The sequence below is a fragment of the Leuciscus leuciscus genome (genome assembly GCF_965113295.1).
Source record: "Leuciscus leuciscus genome assembly, chromosome: 6".
Classification (NCBI taxonomy): Eukaryota; Metazoa; Chordata; class Actinopteri; order Cypriniformes; family Leuciscidae; genus Leuciscus; species Leuciscus leuciscus.
In genome coordinates this window covers 1,445,518-1,464,462 of record NC_138730.1, presented here as the reverse complement: position 1 = coordinate 1,464,462, position 18,945 = coordinate 1,445,518, and the positions used below count along the sequence as shown (strand labels likewise).

At 42.9% G+C, this 18,945-nt stretch overlaps 1 long non-coding RNA gene across 1 annotated transcript; it reads left to right on the top strand.

Annotated features, from left to right (window-relative positions):
• The first annotated feature begins 16,827 nt into the window (after positions 1-16,827).
• On the top strand, positions 16,828-17,961 carry LOC309502078. The gene is made up of 2 exons (XR_014207129.1): positions 16,828-17,401; positions 17,650-17,961. It is a non-coding gene; the product is annotated as an uncharacterized lncRNA (long non-coding RNA).
• Positions 17,962-18,945: the final 984 nt, after the last annotated feature.

The window sequence follows — 18,945 nt, the reverse complement described above, 5'->3', positions numbered from 1 at the left end:
AGTCTGAGCGCACCGCGTTCCTCGACGCCCCGCTTTCCGCCACAGGCCTCTTTGGATCCTCCGTCAAGGATTTCGCGGAGAGATTCGCAGAGGTACAGAAAGCGTCACAGGCTATGAAGCACTTCCTCCCGAAGCGCTCCAGCTCTGCAGCAGGCCGTGCGAAACCGTCTGCTCAGAGCTCACAGCCACAGCCACCGTCCACTGCCTCCACTTCACAGCGCCGCCAGGCCCGAAGCGCGAGACCGCGCTCCCGCTCATCCGGTCGCCGCCCCGCTGTACGTGGCTCGCGACCTAGGATTACGGTGAAGCCCGAGGCCCCGAAGTCGTCCTAGCACCGCTGCGGCCAGACTCACACCAAAGCTATTCGCTCGTCCAGTTGCAGCAAATGTGACTGTTCCAGTGTTTTCTGCAGCCAACAAGTCGGTTCTGTCACCCGCTTGCCTGCACACAAATGCCATTTTCACGGCTACCCAGAAAAATCCCCAAAAGAGTGTATTTTCTGGTGTCCCGGCCACGGCCGATGGTGTTTCATGTGTAGTAAGAATGCCCACTGCCCAGTGCCCATCCCTACACACAAGCACAGCCTGTCACACAGGGCTCGCGCACATAAAACCGACTCAGATCGGTTGCGCTTCAAACATGGTGAATGTGCCCACTACCCAGTGCCCACTAACACCGCGTTATGCATGTCTCACGGTTTCTGTAAAAACGAAACCAACGTGCACTCGCTTCACGCAAGCGAACGATGCTTTCGGTGTGATAAATGTGCCCGCTGTCCCGCGCCCACATCCACACATAGACATGACAGTTCCCACGGGAACCGCCCAGCCCTCCCCCTCGCGGCTGACCACCGCAGAGGAGTCGAGCGCGGGCAATCTGCCCGCTGTTATCAGCGCGCCCCATGCCTCAAATGTCACGAGCGCGATGCTTGTGTTGCAGCACGCCGAAGCTTCTCCATCGCTGAGCGAGCGGAGCGCGCTTCGTATTCAACCCCTAGCTATCCATGCAGACGCATGGGCAAAGCTGCCCGGGGTTTCGAAGTGGGTGCTGAACATTATAAAAAGAGGCTATTCGCTGCGGTTTCGCCGACGCCCTCGCCGCTATGTGGCGCGCGTCGAGACCACGGTAAAAACAGAAGTAGCACATTTACTTCGAGCCGAAGTGGCGAAACTATTGAGCAAAGGGGCCATAGAGCCTCTCTCTCGAGTTCAGAGCGAAGGAGGGCTATACAGCAGATACTTCCTGGTACCGAAAAAAGACGGGGGTCTCAGACCCATACTAGATCTAAGGCAACTGAACAAAGTGCTTGTGAAGCGACAGTTCAGGATGCTCACGACCAGACAAATCCTTGTGCAGATTCGCCAAGGAGATTGGTTTGTGTCAATAGATCTGAAAGACGCGTATTTTCAAATACGGATAGCGTCACGTCACAGGCGATATTTGAGATTCGCCTTCGAGGGCCAGGCATATCAGTACACAGTCCTGCCATTCGGTTTGTCCCTGGCACCCCGTACATTTACGAAGTGCATGGACGCAGCGCTCGCACCCCTCAGAATGAGAGGCATGCGAGTGCTGAACTATTTGGACGATTGGCTGATTCTAGCGCAATCTCGCGCAGTGCTCATAGAACACACGACCATTTTACTCGATCACCTCGAGGATTTGGGTCTCAGTGTCAATTGGGCGAAGAGCTCTCTGTTACCCAGTCAGAAGATATCTTTCCTGGGCACAGAATTGGACTCGCTGTCCATGATAGCGCGACTATCGCCACAGCTCGCGGTAGACATTCAACGCACAGCGAACGCGTTTCGCTGCGGCGCGTCTGTCCCGCTCAAGAAATTTCAGAAGATGCTAGGTCTCATGGCCTCAGCATCGTCAGTGCTCCAGCTGGGCCTGCTCCGCATGCGCCCGCTGCAGTTTTGGCTGAAAGCGCGAGTCCCACGCAGAGCGTGGGCATCCGGTTCGCTTCGCCTCAGGGTCAATCAGAAGTGCGTCACAGCTCTGAAACCTTGGAGAGCGAACGACTGGTACCAATCAGGTGTAAGCCTGGGGACTTCCTCGAGGGTGAAAGTGGTGTCCACGGACGCGTCCACCTCGGGATGGGGAGCGCTGCTCGAGGGCAGACCGTTTTTCGGCCAGTGGTCGGAACGGGAGAAGCTCCTGCACATAAACTGCCTCGAAATGCTGGCAGTAGACAACGCGCTGACGCGTTTTTGTCCCCAGATAAAAGGACGCCACGTCTTGGTCCGTTCGGACAACATGTCTGTGGTGTCCTACATAAATCGCCAGGGCGGCCTCAGGTCCAAGAACCTGTACAGGCTGGCAGAACGCCTCCTGGTATGGGCTCAGTGCAACCTGCGCTCGCTCAGAGCAGCGCACGTGCCAGGGCTCCTGAATATAGGACCGGACAGACTGTCCAGGAACAATGTTCCGGCAGGCGAGTGGTCTCTACACCCACAGACAGTCCAACTGCTGTGGAAGAAATTCGGCAGAGCGGAAGTAGACCTGTTTGCGTCTCAAGAAAACACTCACTGTCAGGAATTTTTCTCCAAGAGCAGGAGCGCGCTGGCCCATGTGTGGCCCCGCCGCCCGCTCTATGCTTTTCCCCCCGTCTCTCTCCTGCCTCAGGTGATAGAACGGATCAGGGAAGAAGGATGCTCAGTACTGCTGGTGGCACCGTTCTGGAAAAACCAACCTTGGTTCCCAGTCGTGATGCAGTTAGCGAGTACTGCCCCGTGGCCAGTACCAGTGAGGAGAGACCTCCTCTCACAGGCCCACGGTTCGATCTGGCATCCTCACCCGGAACTATGGTCCCTTCATGTCTGGGCCATCAACGGGTACATGTTGGACTCCCTGAAGGAGTATTAAACACGATCACGCAGGCTAGAGCTCCGTCTACGAGACGACTCTATTCCTCGAAATGGTCAGTGTTTTCGGGCTGGTGCACAGCCCGTGGTGTGTCACCCACAGACTGTGGTGTGGCGGAGGTGCTTTCCTTCCTACAAGAGCTGTTGGATGGGGGCAGGGCCCCCTCCACGCTCAAAGTTTATGAGGCGGCTATAGCAGCGTTCTCAGAAACAACGCTTGGTCAGTCAATAGGAAGGAACGATTTAGTCATCCGCTTCCTTAGAGGGGCTAAGAGACTGAATCCTCCCAGACCTGAATCATATGGGACCTTTCTACGGTTCTGGAAGCCATGAAAGGTGCGCCATTTGAGCCTTTACAGTCAATCGATTTGAAACACCTGTCTTTCAAGACGGTGTTTTTGCTGGCTCTCGCTTCGGTGAAGCGCATAGGGGATCTGCACGCGCTCTCTGTGAGCGCGGCGTGCATGGAGTTTGGGCCTAATGACTCAAAAGTTATACTCAAACCTAAGCACGGTTATGTTCCGAAATCCCTCAACACACCGTTTAGGGCGCAGGTTATCTCCCTGTCAGCCCTACCGGTCCCTGATGAGGAAAGAGACGCGAGCCTCCTTTGCCCAGTCAGGGCATTACGAGCTTATGTGTCTCGCTCGTCTGGTTTCAGACAGACGGAGCAGCTCTTTGTTTCGTTTAGCGGACGTTCTAAGGGACTAGCCGCGTCGAAACAGAGCCTATCCAGATGGATAGTTGATGCTATAGCGCTGGCATACGCCTCCAAGGGCATGCAGTGCCCGTTGGGTGTTAGAGCGCACTCCACGAGAGGCATGGCCTCTTCGTGGGCCTGGTCAAGCGGGATTGCCTTGCAAGATATTTGTATGGCGGCAGGCTGGGCCTCCCCGTCTACATTTATAAGGTTTTATAACCTAGAGGTTCCCGCCCTGCAGGCCAGGCTGCTGTCGGTCTAAGTTTACCAGTATTATCTGACCTGATGCGATCAGCTCAGAATGCTGCGTCTACTGAGCACAGCTCAATGTTCGACAGTAAAAAAGTAGCAGCACGAGATGTGCCTGGGCAAACTGTGTAAGACCCACATTCCCCCATCAGTTCAGGCCGTACCCCGCCCTGTCTGTATGATGAAATTCGCGTCTCAGCGACGCTGCCATATGTGGAAGAGTGCGGCTTCGCCCCTCCCTCTTCCCGGACTCCCTGTGAGTTCCCTGAGTGATTGTGCACTATATGTACCCCGGGCTTTCGCCCTTGGGTCTTTGGTGTCAGATCTCAGCATGCACGGCGTTTTGCATTGGGTCCCCTACCGTAAGATATCTTACGCAGTACGAGAGACCTCTCGTAAGAGAACGTACTCAGTTACTAACGTAACCTCGGTTCTCTCTAGAAGAGGGAACGAGTACTGCGTATCTTGCCGTGCATGCACACGCTCTGGTTGCTTCGATGATGAAAAACCAGATAATAGCTGCCTGCGAGCGGTATTTATAGGCCTAGACCACGCCCATTTCGGCGGGACGTGACGCAGCGGGCGCGAAGTGCCCTGATTGGGTCTGGCGTCACGCCAGGCCTCGCTCGATAGGCTGCTGCAGTTGCCGCAGAGCAGCCAATAGGCGCGCGAGCTGTCTCGCCTATGTCTGCATGCTGCCGCAACGCGTTTTGCATTATTACAAAATTAAGGATAATTTTTGGCTTCAATATCTCGCGGAAAAAGGATTTTCCCCTAGCGTAAGATATCTTACGCAGTACTCGTTCCCTCTTCTAGAGAGAACCAAGGTTACGTTAGTAACCGAGTACGTTTTAGCCAACAATAAAACGAAATATGTTATAAAACACCACTCTGCCTCTTTTCATAAAAAAAAAACTTAAACATATTAAACTTAAACATATTAAACTTAAGCAAACGCGTACATTGATCATCTTTACTGCATATATTTATAACAACACGAAATATAAAACACAACCCTGCTTCTTTTTGTTTTCATTTTTTTAAATATGAAACATATTGATCATTAAAACTGACATTTAAATTTGCCATTGCTGATTAAGTGAGCATTCACAGGTCATGTTTGTGATGGTGGTGTGACACTGCACTACATGTTTACAATGTTTGGTTATTATTATTTGTATGTGTGATCAAGTTGTTGTTCGACCAACTTTTTATTTGTTTATTCTCAGGTTCAGCTGCTATGTTGCATTTTAAATTTCTGTTTGCAGGACTTTGCACTTTATATTTTTTACATGTTTACAATGTTTGGTTACTGTTTGATTACTATTGTATGTTCAACCAATGCACTGTTTTGTTTCTTGTGGCTACATTTTATTTATTTTAATTTAAGAGTTTGATTACATTATATTTTAGATTTGAATGCACAATTGTTGTTTAAATAAATAAGAATTCAACACATTACATACTGTCACATGCCTGTCCTGTCTTGTTATGCACATGGGTGTTTTGTTATTTTGGGCCATGTGCTCGTGTCTATTGTCTAGCCCCTCCCATCTTGTTATCTGATTATTGGTTAATTTCCCACCTGTTTGTCTCGTTACCCTCCTTTGTTTGTTCCCCTATTTAGCCTCCTTGTGTTTGTAGTCTTGTGCTGGTTCGTTGTCCTTGTTGCGTGTTCCTGGAGCTCTGTGTTTTTTGAGTTTGTTACCCTGTCTGCATGTCATCAATAAATTCCTCTGCATTTGAATCCTCGTCTCATATTCATCCGTTACGTGACACATACATCTGTTATTTTGTCTTAGTTATGTTTAGTTAGTAAAGTCTGGTGCCTTTAGTCTCTTCAAGGAAGGTATAAGGTGGAAGGTATACAGTTTATTATTAATTCAACAATAGTATCGGATCGGTATCGGGTATCGACAGATACACAAAGCCCAGGCATCGGTATCGGGACTGAAAAAGTCGGATCGGTGCACCCCTAATCATTAGAGAGATTGAGGAAGATTCAGAATAATGCAAAAAGGTCAATTAGCCTGCCGACAGTGTGCTAGTTCAATATAATCAAGCTTGAGTGTTTGGCTAACCCAGATGCTTTGTACCAGCCGTGCCTTACAGTTGCTTGTGCTCAAGGTTAATGAGCATTACTGTAATGTTCTTTAATGAAAATATAATTGATCAATGCACATGCATGGCAGAGAACAGACACACTGGTCAAAGTTGGCACATACCCTTTTTGTGTTTCGGCTAGTTAGCAAGCTAAACAAACTGTTAATTGCTACAGACATAGCTAAATATCTTATCAGTTTTGTGTCCTGGGACTGAAATGAACACCCGCCAACCTGACAAATGAGGGTGAAAATCAACTGGGGTGGGTAACAATATCAACTTACTAGCCTATTTGGCAGGATATGATTATGTTATGTTCGACATATTTTTACATGGCTATGTTAGAACGGCATGACTTTTTTTGAACGGATGTCAATTACAGAGATTCTTCAGTAAGTTGAGTACAGTACTCAGGAAAAGAAAGGAAGCAACTGATCATTTTATGAATTGAGAGCCGGTACACTCGTCCTCAGAATGCTTTAACCCAGGGCTGCCAACTCTCATGCATTGAGCGTGAGACTCACGCAATTGACACTTTCCACACGCTCTCACGCCACACATCCATTTTCTCACGCACAGAAAAATTGCAATTTTATTACGAAATTCAGACAAAAAATACGTTTGCCGCTTGTAAATGTGACGTGACAGATCGCTGAGCGCCTCAGTTCAAGTGCACGTGAACCGATCATCTGTTACTCTTTTATTTAAAGATGCAGTACAACTTACCGAAAGTATACATAATATCGACCAATTAGTGTTTTTCAACCACGGAAAGAGGTCAATATATAATAGAACAATTATGTCACATAACGTTACATTTACCTCAGGAAAGCCATTTAATGACCAGCATGTTAATTGAATAGAAAAAAATAGCTAGAGAGGAGATTTTGCTGAGCACTATATTACATTTTTATTATATGTTTACTTATGTCATTAAATAATTGTTATTATAACAAAAACTGCATTATATGTAATTTCATTTGTTATTTCTAACCTTTAATAATACCAGCAGATTGGGCCCTCTATGTTTACAGCATTTGGTGAGATTATTTTTTTAAATAAAATTTAAATAAACATGTATCCAAAGTAGTCAATATTGAATCAAAATCGGAATCAAATCACAAGAATGGAATTGAAATCTTGAAATTTTTGTCAAGCAATAATAAAAACTGTATCCTACCAGTCATTGTACAATGTAAGCATTGTAACATGTTGTCACTAAACTTCATAAAATTCTATTTAGTTACCAAATGTTTTGACAATCACAATTACACTTATTGTGATGCAATATTTGTTTTTACATAATCCAAAAGAGTAGGCAAGAATTACCTGGGTGACGTACTAATTATCGCGAGATTCGGACTTAAGTGCGTTCGAATATGCCTACTATATAGTAGGCGAAAACAGTACGTGAAGGAAGCAGTACGTTCGAAACATCAGTATTCATAAAAGAGTAGGCGAGAAGTTCTTGGATGGCTTACTGCTTCTGGCCAGATTTTCGAGTGCTCAACCGATGGATACTCTTCTATCCCAGGAGGCCACGCGAGAGGATACGTCATAATCAAACATCGCAGAGATCAGCGCTTTCAAATGTGAGTAAACACGGTTCCTTGTGTTAAAATTGTTGTTGAACTACTGTAGAGTAAACTGTTGAATTGTTGAAGGTGTAAAGACGTTACACAGTGTAGTATAGGTGTGATTTTGCTGTAAAAACACATTTTATTATGTATAACGTTAGCTATCAGGGGAGCTCCAGTAAGGACACGTAAGTTACGTCTCTAACGTGGATTTACATAAACCATCTTAAAGATGCTAATTTTAAATGTCTATTTACATCTGACAGGAAAATCTTCAGTAAGTATTGCAGATGAGCACATCACAACATGAAATAGACATCTGAGTGATGAATGTGTGCTATTATGTAGAACAAATCTATAAAGTAATAAACATAAGTTATCTATTTTATTTGTCCATCAGTAGCCTACTGTTGATAAATTGAGGAACATTTATGTTGGATAAAAAGTTAAAACAACCTCAACATGTAAATGTAGTGTTGAGCTCATAAATCACAGAAGTAATGTGAATCTTGTCTGGATGTTACAGGGACAGAATGTACTGCATGCGTAAACACATTAACAGCCCTAATATATATATATATACTTTTTTACATCCATTTACACTTACACAGTAATCAACACACCACTCAAGTCAGTCAAAAGAGACAGCGCTGTGACAAAACATTGCATGTCAGCAAATCTGCACAAAAACACAAAGTGAGCTTTAACAGCGGATGTGGAGCTGATGAGGGAAAGTTACTACACATAGTTAATTGCTGTCTGCCTTTTACCGTCGATGTGTGGCTGTCAGACTGCATATGAGATTTTACGCCGTTGATTCCCATTGTAGCTCCCCAACTTAAATATCTTTTTACAAATGCTGCTAATATTTTAGCAATTTTGCTCCGGCCGGAGGCAATCACCAAACCGGTTCCACGTGTTTATCACACTAACGTACATATTTTGCGACAACAAAATAAAATGTATTAATTATGAAAGCTATATTCAAATAAATTGATAATAGAACATTTTCCTCAAAATTATCTTCATTTTTAATGCCTGTAGGATCAAAATGTAATGCTTTTTAATGCCATTTAAGGCCTTAAATAGGCTACGTGCACAAGCGCCGCGACGAACTTCCGCTATTGTCAGAAGTCGGCATATCAGTTTCCGGTTTACGACTGTCTTCATCGGCATCCGCTATAAACAAACAAGATGAGTGCTGCTGTTGTACGAAAAAAAGAGATATAATGTGCGTGACACATTTAAGTTTCTGAGAACTGTAGGTGGATCTAACGGCCGTTTCACACATACTCCGTGTGCAGTGTGTGTGCGGTGCAGGAGCAGCACGCGCTATAGTGCTTCACATATGATGCGTTTGCAGTGAATAACTGATCCGCGGCAGTACTACAATCACTTACTTACTATTTTTATTTAAAATCCAGAAGTTATGCTGCAACTTTTATTTAATAAAAAGTTTTGTCAGCATTGCGATTCTCTTTGTACACATATACACTCTTTAATGGACGCATGCACGTTTAAACACAATTTAAACAACGTGGGGCTATTATTCCATGCATTACTTCTACTTATATTAAGTTGCTCAAGCAAGTGGTCAAATATTTAACTGTAAATTAACAAAAACAGCCGACTCTCATGTCTTTTCTTTTGCATTTAAATTTTAATAAAATAAATCTTGCATGTCACAAAGAACTTGTTTTTCCACCTCCACCAATGAGACGAGTGTTGTTCATATGTCACCTTGTTGAAGTAAATTGTAGTTTTCCTTGCTTTACCCAGGTCTTCTAAAAGTAAAAAGATGACTGTGAAAAATAGTAGTATATAATTAAATGCATTTATGGTGAGATTACTACATTTTATTTAATTAAACGCATTTATGGTGAAATTACTACCTTTTCAGGTCAATCTGTGTTCATTTTGACCACGAAACATGCGCTGTCACTTTAATTCAGCGTTTGCAGCACAGCAGAAATAGACTCGGTGTGGGAACGATCTCTGCACTGCTGTATACACACCGCTCCTGGAATGGATCGACGGACTGCAACCGTGTGCAGTGTGAAAGCTCTAACCTGTTAACATGGGTACGTAAGGAGCACTGCTGTGTGTCACTTTGCTCTGCTTCAAGTCGCTAACCGCAATTTAAGCTTAAATTTCGCTGCACGAAACAGTCATTTTGGGCGACGCGCAAGTAAACCGGAAACTGATATGCCGACTTCTGACAATAGCGGAAGTTCGTCACGACGCTTGTGCACGTAGCCAGAGCCATAGGCTACGTTCACACTGCAGGCTGAAACGACCCAATTCCGATTTTTTTGCCCCTATGCGACCTGTATCTGATCTTTTCATGACAGTCTGAACGACACAGATCCGATCTTTTCAAATGCGACCCAGGCCACTTGGGTATGTGGTCCCAAATCCGATACATATCTGATCTTTTCAAATGCGACTTCAGTCTGAACGGCCAGGTCGCATTTATCCGACCCGCACGTCATTGATACGCGAAAAACGTCATAATTCTGCGTTGAAGTAGTCGTCGGTTTGAAAACGGACTGCATATTCGTCGAGCTGAGGTAAATCTGCCGAACGGGTCGACCTCGACGAGCCCGTTAATAATAAAAAAATTAAAAAAAAGCCCACGGCCATTATATATACGTTATGTTAACTTATTTGTGCTGAATCTGATATTAGATAGGTCAGCGGCTGCTGTCTGGCTCTTGTGTAACGGTCGCTGCGCGCGCTCGTGTGTGTGTGTGTGTGTGTGTGTGTGTGTGTGTGTGAGAGAGAGAATCACAGTTAAAGTTTAGCTACTTCCGCAAACAAAAAGTGACGTCGTTGACCGTTGAGTACTCTTCTGCGCATGCGAGTCACTTCTGGGTCATTTCACGTTCACACAGGAGATCACAAAAGGTCGCATTTAATTGGAAATGTGAACGGCCTTGCAAAAAAATCGAATTTTTTCAAAAAATCGGAATTGAGCATTAAAGGGATAGTTCACTTTGAAATTAATTTTTGGTATGTTTTAGCTTACCTCAAAGGCATCCAAGATGTAGGTGTCTTTTTTTTCGGAGTAGTTTCAATTTTGATATTTTTAGGTCAAACCGTTCTTGTCTGTCAGTCATATAATGCAGGTCTATGGTCACTGTCTCAAAACAGCATGCACAAAGTCCAAATTAAACAATTGCCCATCGTCCAAATTAAACAATTCCCCATCGTAAGTACACATTGATGGCTTAAGACACGAAACGAGCGGTTTGTGTGAGAAAACGAACAGTATTTATATAGTTTTTGTCCTCTTGTAAACACACACACCCAAATGATCAGAGGACGCGGGTGCTTCGGTCTGCGCAAGCGCCGGAAAGCGACGGAAAAGGTCAGAGGGCGCGGGCGCTTCGATCTGCGCAAGCGCCGGAAATTATCTCTCGTGAATCCACACTGTCTATTACTATTATTATTATTATTAGGCTAGTAGTAGTAGTAGTATCATTGACTGCACCCTTATGAGTAGTACACATAGTTTCACATTGGTTTGACTAGCAGCTGCTTAGTATAGGCTACACATATCTTCTCTTCTTATAACATATCTTATAACTCTCTCATGTAAAACCATTCTTACCAACTATATGGTGCAGAAATACATTTTATTGCTCATTTCATGTAATGCCAGCTTTACAAATACAAAGGACACATACAAAGACGTTGTTCACATACCTCCGTTGGATGAGAAAACACCATAGGCACAGCTGATGATGTCAGTACTATGCGATCCTCTCCTTGGTTTATAAAATCATCAGGGGAAAAATGATCGCTGCAGACCCTCCTCAACTTTAGTACGTTTATGGGTGTGTTGATATCCAGCCGAAGAGCGATCAACCATAACTTCAAGAGGGAAGGATTATAAATTGGGAATTCGTGAAAACTCACCACTCCCGGATGAGTTTGCGCGAGCATACGAAATTGTTTTCTTTTACGTCGGTTTAAACATCCTGGATAAGCGCAAATTAGAACCATTTCGATTAGCCGTTTTACCTACAATCTCTGTTCTGTGTAAACAATGAGTGACGTACACGCGCGAGAGATTATTTCCGGCGCTTGCGCAGATCGAAGCGCCCGCGCCCTCTGACCTTTTCCGTCGCTTTCCGGCGCTTGCGCAGACCGAAGCACCCGCGTCCTCTGATCATTTGGGTGTGTGTGTTTACAAGAGGACAAAAACTATATAAATACTGTTCGTTTTCTCACACAAACCGCTCGTTTCGTGTCTTAAGCCATCAATGTGTACTTACGACGGGGAATTGTTTAATTTGGACGATGGGGAATTGTTTAATTTGGACTTTGTGCATGCTGTTTTGAGACAGTGACCATAGACCTGCATTATATGACTGACAGACAAGAACGGTTTGACCTAAAAATATCAAAATTGAAACTACTCCGGAAAAAAAGACACCTACATCTTGGATGCCTTTGAGGTAAGCTAAAACATACCAAAAATTAATTTCAAAGTGAACTATCCCTTTAAGCCCTGCAGTGTGAACGTAGCCATAGAGAGAGAGAGTTGCGACACTCCCATAGACCTCCGTTGTAAATAATGGCGGCGCTTTTAACCGCCTACTTCCGGGATATGAAGATCGGAATAGTTCCAAACACTGTCATTTGGGCGTTGGACACCATTCACTTACATTGCTGCGCGTCGAGTTGTTCCAGAGTTAAGTTGCCGAAATATCGACCTCTTTTGAATTGTCAACTGTCTATATTGTATCAGAGGCCCTTTGCAATGCTTATACTGGTCTTCATTTGTACATGCACAGCGTAATTATTTATATTTTATTTTGGTTGTTTCAACCAATTTTCAAGCACTGCCTGCTAGCTAACGTTAGTTAGCTAGCGCGACTTCGTCAGCTAAGAGTTCGGTAATGAATCGCTACCACCTTTATAGCAACTTTTATTTAATTTAATTTTTTGGGATATACTAACTTTTCATTATGTTATTATTGTCTTGAGTGAAGCGGCTTGTGAGAACAATGCTGGACCTCTAGGATTGTTATGGCCATCACCAGTCCTGTCTGTTTCATGGATCACCTGCCCCTGGTTTTTGTTTTTCTTGTTCACACACACAAGCACACATTTTTGTTGTCTGTCATTGTTTAATAAAAAATATTTTATTTGTATCAGCCATGCTTAAATTCGTTTTTAATCTGTTATAGTTTTGATAATGTGTATGGCCTTAATCTTAAAATAATATTCTTAGTCTTAACATGATCATGTTTCACGTTGTGGTCCTGGGGGTGGCCACTTTCATCAGAAGAAGTGAGCTCTGAACGGACCGCCACGGCAGACCTCTTGACTGATCATGAAGGTATGGCTGAATCAAAATTTATAAGCAAAATCACGGGAATCAATAGCCTAATACAACCCAGTTGTGCTAAAATAAATATCATGAGACGTCCATCATCAGATGAATGATATGGAAAAGTTAAGTTAGAGCCGCTAAAGCCAGTGCTACTACCCATGCGAACATGAACACTAAGCTTTTCCCTCCAAAAATATAGCCTAAAACTTATCTCCAAATGCAAAACTGACATTAACAAAATGCAATAATGCAATAACAGCTGAAAAAGTACTTGGGTGTGTGTTTTATTTTATATTTACCGTTCAATAATGCAATCGCTGCTGTCTGTCCCATAGAAGAACATGACAGCCAGCGTACGTTTTGGAACTATTGGGGCTTACATGAACCACGTGACAGCCATAGCGGCGACATCAAAGAGTGTCGCAACTCTCTCTCTCTATGGCTCTGCACGTAGCCTATTGAGCAAAATCCATTTAATGACTTTTAACCCTCTGAGGTCGAGAAACGCGCCAACGCGTTTTGCTGGATTTTTTTCACATAGCAGCAACATAAACTTAAATTACTCCGTCATTTATGGTTATACAGAAAAAAGAAATATAAAAAAAGAATCTGTGATATTTCTACTTTTGTATGCCCATATGGAAAAGGTTTGCTAAAAACTCCCGTGATTCTTATATGTTCCAACAGAATATTGTAAGGGACATATATGCTGCAAAAACCACATATATAAATTGTACAATATTAGTATATTTTTAATCATATTATGTCATATATGTCCTACATACAACTGAAGCATAGAGATTCCATATAGATTTTCATGATGTAAAAACATAGGAAAATAATGCTAATTTAATATGAATGTCCAGCATGGACGTGTATAAAACACAGTGCAGTTCACCAATCAGTATAAGGCTTTACTTCACTCATGCTTGTTCTTATCTTGTCCTAAGTCGAGCCCTATGCCTGTAGTCAATCATGGTTACTGTATCTACTGTATAATCAGCCTTAGATGAAACACAACATTTAAACTACACACACAAGCACACATTTATTAGAGTGTGTTCTACAACAGTGTTTCTCAACCGGGGGTACGCGGACCCCAAGTGGTCCATGGCATAATTGCAGGGGGTCCGTAAAACCATTTAAAAATATATATATTTTAAATATCCTAAATTTATTTTTTAGCTTTATTGTTTAGTATTACTAAAACCAGAATTAAGGTTGAAATTACAAATTATTTTAAATGACCTCATTTATTTTTGCCGCGATTTGCCGCCATTTTACTCAATCCAGTATGTTTACAGCGCATTGATTTCAGTCAGAGAACTGTCACATAGGGGAGAGCAGCAATCATGGACAGGTGGCTTAAAAAAAATGATGGGCCATCTACCAGCGGGTCTGACACAAGACAGGAAAATTCCAGCCCACCAGAAAAGCGAATTAAAAAGGACAGACCAAAAGCACGTCAATATCAAGACAGTTACAAAATGTTTGGGTTTACCATGACAACGACTGAGCCTCCACAGCCATTATGTTTTCTGTGTGGTGAGGTCCTGTCTAACCACGCAATGAAACCATCCCATTTACAGCGACATCTGACAACGAGACATGCTTCATATGTAGGTAAATCTGCAGACTTTTTTTACAGAAAACTTTCTGAATTTCGGAAAAGTCAAGACACACTAAAAGAGGCAACACAGATGAACAGTTCTTCCCTGCTTGCTTCATATGAGGTATCTTTGCTTGTAGCCAAATCGAAAAAACCATACTCAGTTGCTGAGGAATTAATTGTGCCAGCAGCTGCCATCCTAGCAGAAACAATGTTAGACAAGAAGGCAGCAGATGCAATTAAAACGGTGCCTTTATCCAACGACACTGTATGCCGTCGGATTGATGATATGTCTGCGGATATCCTTGCGCAAGTGGTGGAAAAATTAAAGCGGTCTGACTATTTTGCTTTGCAATTAGATGAGTCAACTGACGTTAGTGGCAAATCACAACTGGTAGCGTTTGTTCGCTTCAAGGACACAGATAATATCACCGAACATATTCTTTTCTGCAAGCCAATGCTGGCCAGAACTACCGGCGAGGATGTTTTTAATGTTGTGGACTCTTTTTTCACGGAGCACTCGTTGAACTGGCAGCGCTGCTCACATATCTGCACGGACGGTGCAGCATCAATGACGGGGCGCACCCGTGGATTCCTCGCACGCGCAAAACAGGTAAACCCTGGCATTAAGACAGTTCACTGCATAATTCACAGGGAAGCTTTAGCTTCAAAACGTATGTGCCCCAAATTACACGAAGTCCTTAATGATGCTGTTAAAATCATCAACTTCATTAAATCCCGACCTGTAAATGCCAGATTGTTTGAAAAACTATGTGATGGAGCAAATTCTGAACACCAGCAATTATTGCTTCACACTGATATACGCTGGCTCTCAAGGGGGAAAACACTCCAGAGACTGTTTGAGTTACGGGATCAAGTCAGTGACTTTCTTACTGAGCACTTGCATTCACTTGCACCACTGCTGAAGAACAACAGCTGGCTGGCATATTTAGCTTACCTGGCAGATGTTTTCAGCAGGCTGAATGACTTGAACTTGGAATTGCAAGGAAAAGACACAACTGTCCTACACCTGTATGATCGAGTTTCAGGGTTCATGAAGAAAATTGAGCTCTGGTGTCAGAAATGCCAGAATGGGGATGTCAGTAGTTTCCCTCAGCTGGACATGTGCCTTGTTAATGCTAGAGCTGAAAAAGTGAGCATTCTGCAGACAGTACAGGCACACTTGGACAAAATTTCCTCTGAGTTCAGATCATATTTTCCTGACATTGAGGTTCACAATTCTGCACTTGACTGGATAAGAAACCCTTTTGTGGCTACCTGCACCCAGACCGCTCCTGTTACTCTCCAGGAAAGACTTATTGATTTGTCCTCAGATAGGGGTTTGAAAATAATGTTTTCAGAAACATCACTGACACAGTTTTGGTGCAATGTTGAAAAGGAGTACCCTGATGTTGGGAAACATGCTCTGTATGAACTGCTGCCTTTTGGATCAACCTATCTGTGTGAGGTCACATTTTCAGCCATGGCACACATAAAAACAAAACAGAGAAACAGACTCAGCTTGGAGAGGAACCTTATTGCTGCTGTTGCTACACTTCACCCCAGGATGCAAAAGCTTATTTGTGATAAACAGGTGCAAATTTCACATTAAACAAAAGATTCAAGCAAAATAACATTCAGATGGATGTGTTAAAAAGTTAAAGCCAAATTAGATAGATGGCAGTGTTGAAACTGTTCCATGTGTTGAAAGAGAATGTTGTTCCAAAGAATTGGTTGTAGATGAAGCATGTGTTGTGTAATTTTAATGCAGTAAAATGAAATTTTAGTATTAAAAAGTGTAAATTTTACAAAAGAAAGTAACATTCAAATGGACGTTGTTAAAATATTAATCTCAAATTGGACATTAATGGACATGTAATGTTTTACAGAATGCAGTAGAATATTGTTCTGAAATTGACAATGTTGTTGTGATTGATTGTGTAATGTGTTGTGCCATTTCAATGCAATCAAATTAAATGGCCAGATGCAATTCTAGTTGCCAGTCATTAAAAAAAATTTAATTACTTAACTTGCATTCACTGATATTGCATTCATAGCGTTTAACTGTGAAAATCATTGTGGTTGGAAAGAAAACAGTGGATGGCAGATGAGAACTGGGGTAGGGGGTCCATGAGGCTGGTTTCAGATATTATGGGGGTCCAATACTCCAAAAAGGTTGAGAAACACTGTTCTACAAGATACAGTTGCATATTTCACATATAAATAGTTTTCATTTTAAATCCTGCATCACCTGTTTTCATTTTCATTTGTGACAATTTCTCTAAACTTTATCACAGTACTACTATGGTATACAACATGCAGTTCTATTCTTAACCTACAAACATATCTAACATAAAACTTTCCTAAATGTCGAAGTGATTCTTATGGGTAAAATAAAAAATAAATTCTAAAAAGTCTAAAAAAAATAATTCAGTGGCTTAGTAAATATCACAGAAATAATTAACTTTATTCACTTAATAAAATCTCTGAATATCATTTACTTGATAGTTTGAGTTGAACATACCGAAATAATTGACTAAAACTCCAACAATTAATTTTGTCTGAAATTTACAGTTAATAAAAAGAAGTTTTTCACTAAAATAATTTAGTATTTGACTAACCAATTATTTATTTAAAATACACTGAGCTAATATATTTGTGAAATTTCCATCACCATATTTGAGAATGGATAATTAAACTGATCTGTTTCAAGAACCACAAATATTACTTAAATAAAATCAATATTATTAATATTTAACACGCATAAGAAATTGATTAAGTTTACTCAATTAAAACAATGCACCCCTCCCCCACCCTCTGACGTGACGACGACAGCTCAACGGTTGAGTGAGCGCGCGCTGTATGAACTCTCTCACTCTCTCCAGTCCAGCACAGTTCTCCTCTTCTCTTCTCAGCGGCGCAGAATTGGTGCATTTCCTCTGTGAAATTCAGGTGTGTGTATGTTTTATTTTATCTGTATAATCATTAATGTGCTTCAAATCATTTTATTTAATGCGAAAGAACATACAGAGACACAATGTTACTCACGAGTTAAACGAGTGTCGACTCGCGCCTGCCTTTTCGCGTGATTGTAACGCCTTGCATAAAAAAACACACGACTATATTCCTAAATATAATGAATATAACTAATTTGGATGATAAACTGTCCTCAGAACTGTGCACTGTGTGTTTATTGGCAGGTGATTGAGTCATTCGCGTCGCAGCATCTTTCGGCCGTGAGTGACGCAGGACGGCGGTGTAAAGTTAGAGGATACCCCGCAGAGGCGAGCCCATCTCCGGCATAGGAACCAGCGCTGATCCGGTGGATACTGGATAACAGACCGGTTGATTACACTTGAATGTTTAGGCCTAAATGTTTAATTTTTACTTAGAAAATGTTTCTTACATGAGTTTAAATGTAGGCAATATTGTATATGTGTTAAAAATAGTATAAAATATGCTGTATTTCTGTAGGCTACTCATTGACAATAAAGGCCTATGTCATGTAGTTATACCGGTGGTTGTATGGAATATTTTTACAAAGGTTTAGATCAGGGGTAGGCAACCTAAGGCACGCGTGCCAACACTGGCACGCGGAGGGTTAATCGCTGGCACACAAGCAAATGCGAGAGAAGTGTATGTATTTCATTCAGATAAAGTAGTCTAGTTTTATGCCGGTCAAATGCACTCGGGCTCCCCATGATTAACATCGCGCAACATCAGCATCACACGTGCACACGGAACGCACATGTAGGAAACCTCGTGAATTACGGCCGTTTCACGCATATTTTTTTCGGCGTACATGTTAATCCACACCGGGAGCAGGGGCAGCGCGTGAGCGCCCAACAGGACCGTCGAGTGAGCAGCAGTGAAGCAGGGGTTTCGCCGCCGAGTCTATTTTGTCTGCGCTGCTCACGCTCAATTTAAAGCCCCCTTTCACACAGAGATTCCAGAAAATACACGGATAAAGTGACCCGAGATTTATTTGACCCGGGTTCGTTTGATTTTGGTTCATTCACACTGCCAGTGATTTTCCGGAATCAGAGAGTGCGTTCTCACACAGGCCGTACAAATCCCGTAAAGACACACGACATCGATGTAACTTAAAATGTCTTAAGTTTGCCTATGAGCTGCGATTTCTCTCTCTGATTCGATCATAAACTTGCGCATAACGTATCGTTTCACAGCTGGCGAACGATCCCGGCTTCAGCGTCATCATTACGACACGGCATTATTACGGCTTTTGTTCACACAGGACTCTTTTCGTTCCGGGACTGAACACGGCAATGTTACTAGGTCCCCAACCCGGCATCAATCCCGGGTCGTGTTTGCATTCACACAGAAGGCAAAGCGCTGTGCGCTGGGTTCAAAGCGCTGTGTGAAAGGTGCTAAAGTGAAAGCACACTTTTGATGGACAAAATAAATATGATTCCAAACAAAAGTGCCCAAAATGCACAGAATGTGCATGTCTAGTGTGTTTTCACCAGAACTGGATT